The sequence below is a fragment of the Mustelus asterias genome, chromosome 17 (genome assembly GCF_964213995.1).
Source record: "Mustelus asterias chromosome 17, sMusAst1.hap1.1, whole genome shotgun sequence".
In the NCBI taxonomy this organism is placed as follows: Eukaryota; Metazoa; Chordata; class Chondrichthyes; order Carcharhiniformes; family Triakidae; genus Mustelus; species Mustelus asterias.
Genome location: NC_135817.1, coordinates 29,894,364 through 29,902,615, shown reverse-complemented (window position 1 = coordinate 29,902,615; position 8,252 = coordinate 29,894,364).

Below are 8,252 nucleotides of genomic sequence, written 5' to 3'. Positions count from 1 at the left end.
GGACGCTATTTTAATATGCACATCTCGACCCAATCTGCCATATTAACATGATACCTGAGTGGGGGAGCAGTGAAGGATCCTCTACCAGCCCTTAGCTTGCGAAACCTTCAGGGTTCACCTTCAGCAATTGAAGATCATTCTACAGGACACAACCGTGTGTGATCCTGGAGGAAATCATCAGGACATTTTTTAAAAAATGTTTTGCTTCCCACCATTTGTCTTTACCAGATCTAAAAATATTAAAAATAGGAAATAACTGTTATACTGTCATTCAAGCATCATCCAACTGGGTAACGAATCTTTTTTCTTTCCAATTGGTGCAGAAAGGCAGTGCATCACAAGAATGGATGAGTTGGCTGACTAATGGCTGGATGTGGGAACAAGTCGTGCTGAAACCTATGTACACTTTCAAATGATAAAGAATTGGCCAGACAGGCTTCCTGAGTTTAAACAAAGAATAAGATAAGACCTTACTTCCAGAATTTAAGAAAAACTAGCTCATTCACAATCAGAATTAAAGCATCACACATTCCCTGGGCCCATACACGCACTGATGCAAATGGTAGAACAAGCAAATTTATTGGTCCAGATAACCATAAATTCCTCCTCTACTGTACTTTAACTTGACTCACCCAATCTATATGCAGATTAAAGTTATCCATAATCATAGATGTTTCTTTATCACATGTATCTCTGATTTCCTGTCTAATGCTATTCCTAACATTACCACGGCAGTTACGTGGTCTGTAAACCACCCTCACAAACGTATTTTGCCCGTTGGTGTTTCTTAACCTGATCCATACAGATCCCACATTGTTTGTGCTGATATCCTTCCTCAATATTATATCAATATCTTCTTTAATCAACAATGAACTCCACCACCTTTTTCTTTCTGTCTGTCCTTCCTAAACACCGAATAGCCCTCAATGTTTAGTTCCCATCCTTGGTCACCTTGAGGCCATATCACCATAATCCCAACTATGATCATTCTCAGTATTATCCACAGATCCAGTCTGTCGTATTCCCAGTCCCAGTGTTATCTACAGATCCAGTCTGTTGTATTCCTAATCCCAGTATTATTCAAAGATCCAGAATGTAATATTCACAACAGCAGCGAGAATAGAGCCAACATTTCGAGTCTAGATGACTCTTCATCAGAGCTAAGAGCTCTTAGCTCTGAGGAAGGGTCATCCAGACTCAAAATTCTCTCTGCACAGATGCTGCCAGACCTGCTGAGATTTTCCAGCATTTTCTGTTTTTGTTTCAGCATCTGCAGTATTTTGACTTAATTTTGCCTTTTATCAATGTGTAATATTCCCAATCCCAGTATTTTCCACAGATCCAAACTGGTGTTCCCTGTCCCAAGTTCTTCCCAAACTCAGTCTGTGGTGCTCACAGTCCCAGTGTTATTCCCAAACCCGGTCTGTGCTGCTCACAGTCCCAGTGTTATTCCCAAACCCAGTCTGTGATGTTCCCAGCCCCACGGTTACTCCCAAACCCAGTCTGTGATGTTCCCAGCCCCACTGTTACTCCTAAACACAGTCTGTGGTGTTCCCAGCCCCACTGTTACTCCTAAACCCAGTCTGTGGTGTTCCCAGCCCCACTGTTACTCCTAAACCCAATCTGTGGTGTTCATAGCCCCAGTGTCACGCGTAAACCCAGTCTGTGGTGTTCCCAGCCCCGCTGTTACTCCCAAACCCAGTCTGTGGTGTTCCCAGCCCCACTGTTACTCCCAAACTCAGTCTGTGGTATTCCCAGCTCCGCTGTTACTCCCAAACCCAGCCCGTGGTGTTCCCAGCCCCACTGTTACTCCCAAACCCAGTCTGTGGTGTTCCCAACCCCACTGTTACTCCCAAACCCGGTCTGTGGTGTTCCCAACCCCACTGTTACTCCCAAACCCAGTCTGTGGTGTTCCCAACCCCACTGTTACTCCCAAACCCGGTCTGTGGTGTTCCCAACCCCACTGTTACTCCCAAACCCAGTCTGTGGTGTTCCCAGCCCCAGTGTTACTCGTAAACCCAGTCTGTGGTGTTCCCAGCCCCAGTGTTACTCGTAAACCCAGTCTGTGGTGTTCCCAGCCCCAGTGTTACTCGTAAACCCAGTCTGTGGTGTTCCCAGCCCCAGTGTTACTCGTAAACCCAGTCTGTGGTGTTCCCAGCCCCAGTGTTACTCCCAAACCCAGTCTGTGGTGTTCCCAACCCCACTGTTACTCCCAAACCCGGTCTGTGGTGTTCCCAACCCCACTGTTACTCCCAAACCCAGTCTGTGGTGTTCCCAACCCCACTGTTACTCCCAAACCCGGTCTGTGGTGTTCCCAACCCCACTGTTACTCCCAAACCCAGTCTGTGGTGCTCACAGTCCCAGTGTTATTCCCAAACCCGGTCTGTGCTGCTCACAGTCCCAGTGTTATTCCCAAACCCAGTCTGTGATGTTCCCAGCCCCACGGTTACTCCCAAACCCAGTCTGTGATGTTCCCAGCCCCACTGTTACTCCTAAACCCAGTCTGTGGTGTTCCCAGCCCCACTGTTACTCCTAAACCCAGTCTGTGGTGTTCCCAGCCCCACTGTTACTCCTAAACCCAATCTGTGGTGTTCATAGCCCCAGTGTCACGCGTAAACCCAGTCTGTGGTGTTCCCAGCCCCGCTGTTACTCCCAAACCCAGTCTGTGGTGTTCCCAGCCCCACTGTTACTCCCAAACTCAGTCTGTGGTATTCCCAGCTCCGCTGTTACTCCCAAACCCAGCCCGTGGTGTTCCCAGCCCCACTGTTACTCCCAAACCCAGTCTGTGGTGTTCCCAACCCCACTGTTACTCCCAAACCCTGTCTGTGGTGTTCCCAACCCCACTGTTACTCCCAAACCCAGTCTGTGGTGTTCCCAACCCCACTGTTACTCCCAAACCCGGTCTGTGGTGTTCCCAACCCCACTGTTACTCCCAAACCCAGTCTGTGGTGTTCCCAGCCCCAGTGTTACTCGTAAACCCAGTCTGTGGTGTTCCCAGCCCCAGTGTTACTCGTAAACCCAGTCTGTGGTGTTCCCAGCCCCAGTGTTACTCGTAAACCCAGTCTGTGGTGTTCCCAGCCCCAGTGTTACTCGTAAACCCAGTCTGTGGTGTTCCCAGCCCCAGTGTTACTCGTAAACCCAGTCTGTGGTGTTCCCAACCCCACTGTTACTCCCAAACCCAGTCTGTGGTGTTCCCAACCCCACTGTTACTCCCAAACCCAGTCTGTGGTGTTCCCAGCCCCAGTGTTACTCGTAAACCCAGTCTGTGGTGTTCCCAGCCCCAGTGTTACTCGTAAACCCAGTCTGTGGTGTTCCCAGCCCCAGTGTTACTCGTAAACCCAGTCTGTGGTGTTCCCAGCCCCAGTGTTACTCGTAAACCCAGTCTGTGGTGTTCCCAGCCCCAGTGTTACTCCCAAACCCAGTCTGTGGTGTTCCCAACCCCACTGTTACTCCCAAACCCGGTCTGTGGTGTTCCCAACCCCACTGTTACTCCCAAACCCAGTCTGTGGTGTTCCCAACCCCACTGTTACTCCCAAACCCGGTCTGTGGTGTTCCCAACCCCACTGTTACTCCCAAACCCAGTCTGTGGTGTTCCCAGCCCCAGTGTTACTCGTAAACCCAGTCTGTGGTGTTCCCAGCCCCAGTGTTACTCGGAAACCCAGTCTGTGGTGTTCCCAGCCCCAGTGTTACTCGTAAACCCAGTCTGTGGTGTTCCCAGCCCCAGTGTTACTCCCAAACCCAGTCTGTGGTGTTCCCAGCCCCAGTGTTACTCCCAAACCCAGTCTGTGGTGTTCCCAGCCCCAGTGTTACTCCCAAACCCAGTCTGTGGTGTTCCCAGCCCCAGTGTTACTCGCAATCCTGGTTTTACTGTTTATTTCCACGCCCAATGAATTGTGGCGCGACTCCAATTGACCCCTCCCCCTGGATCGCACCAACCAATTCTGAGCGGCGAGGGGGCGGGGGTGAGAACACTGTTGCCAGGGCGACCAGCTGTGTATGTTGTCATGGGTTTCCCGGGTAACCGGTCGCTCGGAGAGCGGATACAATCGGAGGGAGGGAGTGAGGGAGGCACTGAGGGCAGGCGGGTGGCTGGGCGGGAGGGAGGGTGAAACTTTCGGGCGTCCTGTTTGGAAATAAGTGGCTTTAATTTTCCCAGTGTTGGGGTTTGAGGAAGAGAAGTCCATCCGTGCAGCTATGAGTGAGGTAATCGCATCGCAGTGGCTTTGTGCCGACTCTTGCCGAGCTGTTTAACAATGAGCCCAGACTCTTCCTCCACTGGGCACTGTGCGGCTGGAGAACAAAATCATTGTCCAGCAACAGCAGCGACAAAGTCTTGAAATGAGCTCCTGCATTTCTGAAATCCGGTGTTGGTGAGAAAAGCACAGTAAAAACCCTTGGGGAATGGGATGGGGCCGGGGGGGTGTGGCATTTACTATAAACTTTTCACCACTTAGTTGTCGAGAGAGCAGAGATGCCAATTTTACAGATTGGATGTAGATCAGTTTGTGCTCAGAGCCTATACTTGCTGAGTGATTTCTGATTATCAGGCCATTCGTGCTCACACGGTCCTTCTCCCACTTCATATCCCCATCCAGCTCTTTTGTCAAGCGCATCTTTGCATAGTTACAGCTCAGAAGGAAACAATTCGGCCCGTCATCTCCGTGCTTGACTCTCCGAAGGAGAAATTCACCCATTGCCATTCCCCCACTTCTCCTGGGTGAAATGGTGGCACAGTGATTAGCACTGCTGCCTCATAGTGCCAGGGATCTGGGTTCGATTCCCGGCTTGGGTCACTGTCTGTACAGTCTGCATGTTCTCCTCATGTCTGCATGGGTTTCCTCCAGATGCGCCAGTTTCCTCCCACAGTCTGAAAGACATGCTGGTTAGGTGTATTGGCCATGCTAAATTCTCCCTCTGTGTAGCCAAACAGGCACCGGAGTGTGGTGACTAGAGGATTTTCACAGTAACTTCATTGCAATGTTAATGTAAGCCTACTTGTGACACTAATAAATAAGCTTGAACACTCTGTAGCCCTGCACATTCTTCCTTTTCAGATAATAATCCACTTTCCTCTTGAATGCCTTGATTGAATCTGCCTCCACCATACTCTCAGGCAGTGCATTCCAGTTCCTAACCATTCGCTGTAGGTGAAAAAGTATTTCCTCATGTCGCCAATGCTTCTTTTGCCAATTATCTTAAATCTATGGTCTCTAGTTTCCAATCCTTCCACCAATGGGAGCTGTTTTTAAATAATTAATTCTTCATCTCACTTTATTTGTAAGTTAATTTACATTTATGTTTTATAACCTTATCTGATTCCCGATGCTTTGTCACTTTATTAGCCTGACCTTTTACTCTATCTTATTTCATTTGCCTTGATGCTGCTGTTGTTTCTATCAGATCCCTCCTTCAATCTCACTGTTTAAAGTCTTACCTACAGCCCTATTCAATTCTGTTAGGACCTTGGTTCCATCCCACTCTAGGTGCAGACCACCCAGTGCTACAGTTTCTTCCTGTTCCTGTAACTGAGGGCAGTGTCCCATGAAATGGAACACTGTAGACATGGTTCCCTAAGGAATGTGTGTCAAAATAGCAAAGTGGCCGTAATGCATTGCAAAAAGAATAGAGAAAATGCTCAGAATGGGCAGTCAACATCTGAAGATGGATGATAGCAAAATAACAACAATTCATATTTATATTGAACATAACAAAATACCCCAAGGCACGTCATGCGAGCATTAGAAAACAAAATATGACACTGAGCCACCCACATAAGGAGGTGTCAGCCCAGATAACCAAAAGCTAAGTTTTACTGAGTGTCTAAAAGGAGGACAGTGAGGTGGGGAGGTGTGGGAAGAAAATTCCAGAGCTTAAGATCGAGGTAACTGAAGGCATGGCCATAAATGATGGAATGGTTAAATTCGGAGATGCTCAAGAGCCAAAATTAGATGAGTGCAAATTTCTCGGAAGGATGTGCGACTGGAGGAGGTTGCAGAGATGGGGAAGGGCAAGGCCATAGCAGGGAGCAGGGTGGATTTGAAAACGAGGATGAGAGTTTTAAAATCAATACATTGCTTAGTGGTGAGCCTCAGTAGATCTGCAAGCACAGATGTGATAGGTGAATGAGACTTGATGCGAGTTAAGACACACACTGCAGAGTTCTGGATGTTCTCAAATGTAGAATGTGGGAGACTAGCTAGGAGTATGTTGGGATAGCCAGGTCTAGATTTAACGAAGGCATGAAGAAGGGTTTCAGCAGCAGGTGAGTCAAGTTGGGTGATATAATGGCAGTGGAAATGGCATTCTTAGTGATGGCACGAATATGTGATCGGACGGATTAATACCTTCAGGCTCAAGTATCCCTCCACCCCAAGACCTTAACCTTTGTTTTCTTCTAAATGACTTATGATTGGTGCATTTCTGCCATTCCCTGTCTATTTTTCGATAAAACACAGATGTGTGCTAAAAAGGCTCAAAGTTATATGATATACATGTGCAAGATTGCATTTGTTGTGTTCCCTGCTTGAATTAAAGATATGCTAATATACCCATGAAGTCTATTTTCAATTAAAGGAAGTAATCCGGAGCAATTTTATTTAATCCTATTGTCCATGACTGTAAGATTATCTGTAACTAAATGCATGTATATAACAGATTTATTTGTGGTCTTAAAATAAAGGCACCACAGCTTGGGACTTTTCATACCTTACATTCTAGGTAGAATAACATATGATTGTAATGTAAGATAATACTTCAAAGGTTTCCGAACAGCATCCAAATAAACTGTCATCGCAAAGGAAAACACAGAACATACAGCGCAGAAATGGGGGACTTGGTCCAACTGGTGTATATCAATGTTTACCCTCCAGGCAAGCCCCAAGAAAGGATGAAAGTAATATACTGTGAATGCTGGAAACCCGAACTAAAAGCAACAAATGCTAAAAGCGGACAGTAGGTCAGGTAGTAACTGTGGAGAGAGAAACTGAATTAATGTTTCAGGTCAGTAAAAGGTCAAATGTTTCCAACATTTTTCTGGTTTTACTATATTAGGACAGAAATTGACTTAGAGAGCAGAATATATGAATGAGCTCCAACAAACTTTCAACTTGGTTCAAGTGGTAACATAAACTGAGATGACAAAGTTGCGCAGCATTTCAAAAGTGCAACTTTGTCATTGTATTCTTTGGCTGAGGTGCTAGAAGCCAGGATTTGCATCTACGCCTTTTATTGCCTTAGGATGTCCCAAAATGCTTCACATCAAATTAAGCATTTTTTTATTGGCAGGAAATTGGCAAGCAATTTGCACACGGCAGGACCCCAAAAATGTAATGATATAAATGGACAGATACTCTGCTTTTGGTGGTAGTGGTAGTGAGATAAATGCTGACCAGCTCACTGGATAACTCATCTACCTTTCTTTAAAAGGTTCCATGGAATGTTTTGCAAGCACCCGAAGAGTGAAGACACTCGCTCAGTACTGATCATAGAGTCAGCCTTTTTAACCTACTGTGTGAATTTAGTATAGTTTATCTATCAGTGTCATAAGTAGGCTTACATTAACACTGCAATGAAGTTACTGTGAAAATCCCTTAATTGCCACACTCCAGCACCTATTCGGGTACACTGAGGGAGAATTTAGCAATGGCCAATGCACCTAACCAGCACATCTTTCAGACTGTGGGAGGAAAATGGAGTACCAGGAGGAAACCCACACAGATACGGGGAGAATGTGCAAACTTCACACAGACAGTGACCCAAGGCTGGAATCGAACCCGGCTCCCTAGTGCTGTGAGGCAGCAGTGCCAACCACTGTGCCACCATGCCACCCCTTCCTCAAGCTAATTTAAACCTTTCAACGCTATCTTATTTACCCTTTCCAGTTTAGGTCAATGCCACCCCATCCCATCTGTACAGCCTTTCTGGGCCCCAAAACTGGTCCCAGTAATTTGAAACCCTCCTTCCCTTTTGCACAATCCTTCCAACCTCCCATTGCAAACTTAATCCTTTTCTCCCTGTCTGTCTCAGCACATGGCACAGGGAATAATCCAAACATTACTACCCTGGACATTTTTCTCCATGATCTAGAACTTAATTTTTTGAAATCCCTTTACAGAATCTCACATTTGTATTTGTTCTGTGATGTTCAGAACCCTCCCAACTGAGAAGCACTCTTGGCCACATCAGAAAAGAAAGTATCTAAATTCCACCACCTGCCTCACCACTCTGCATTATAGAATCTGTCCCAATCAAAA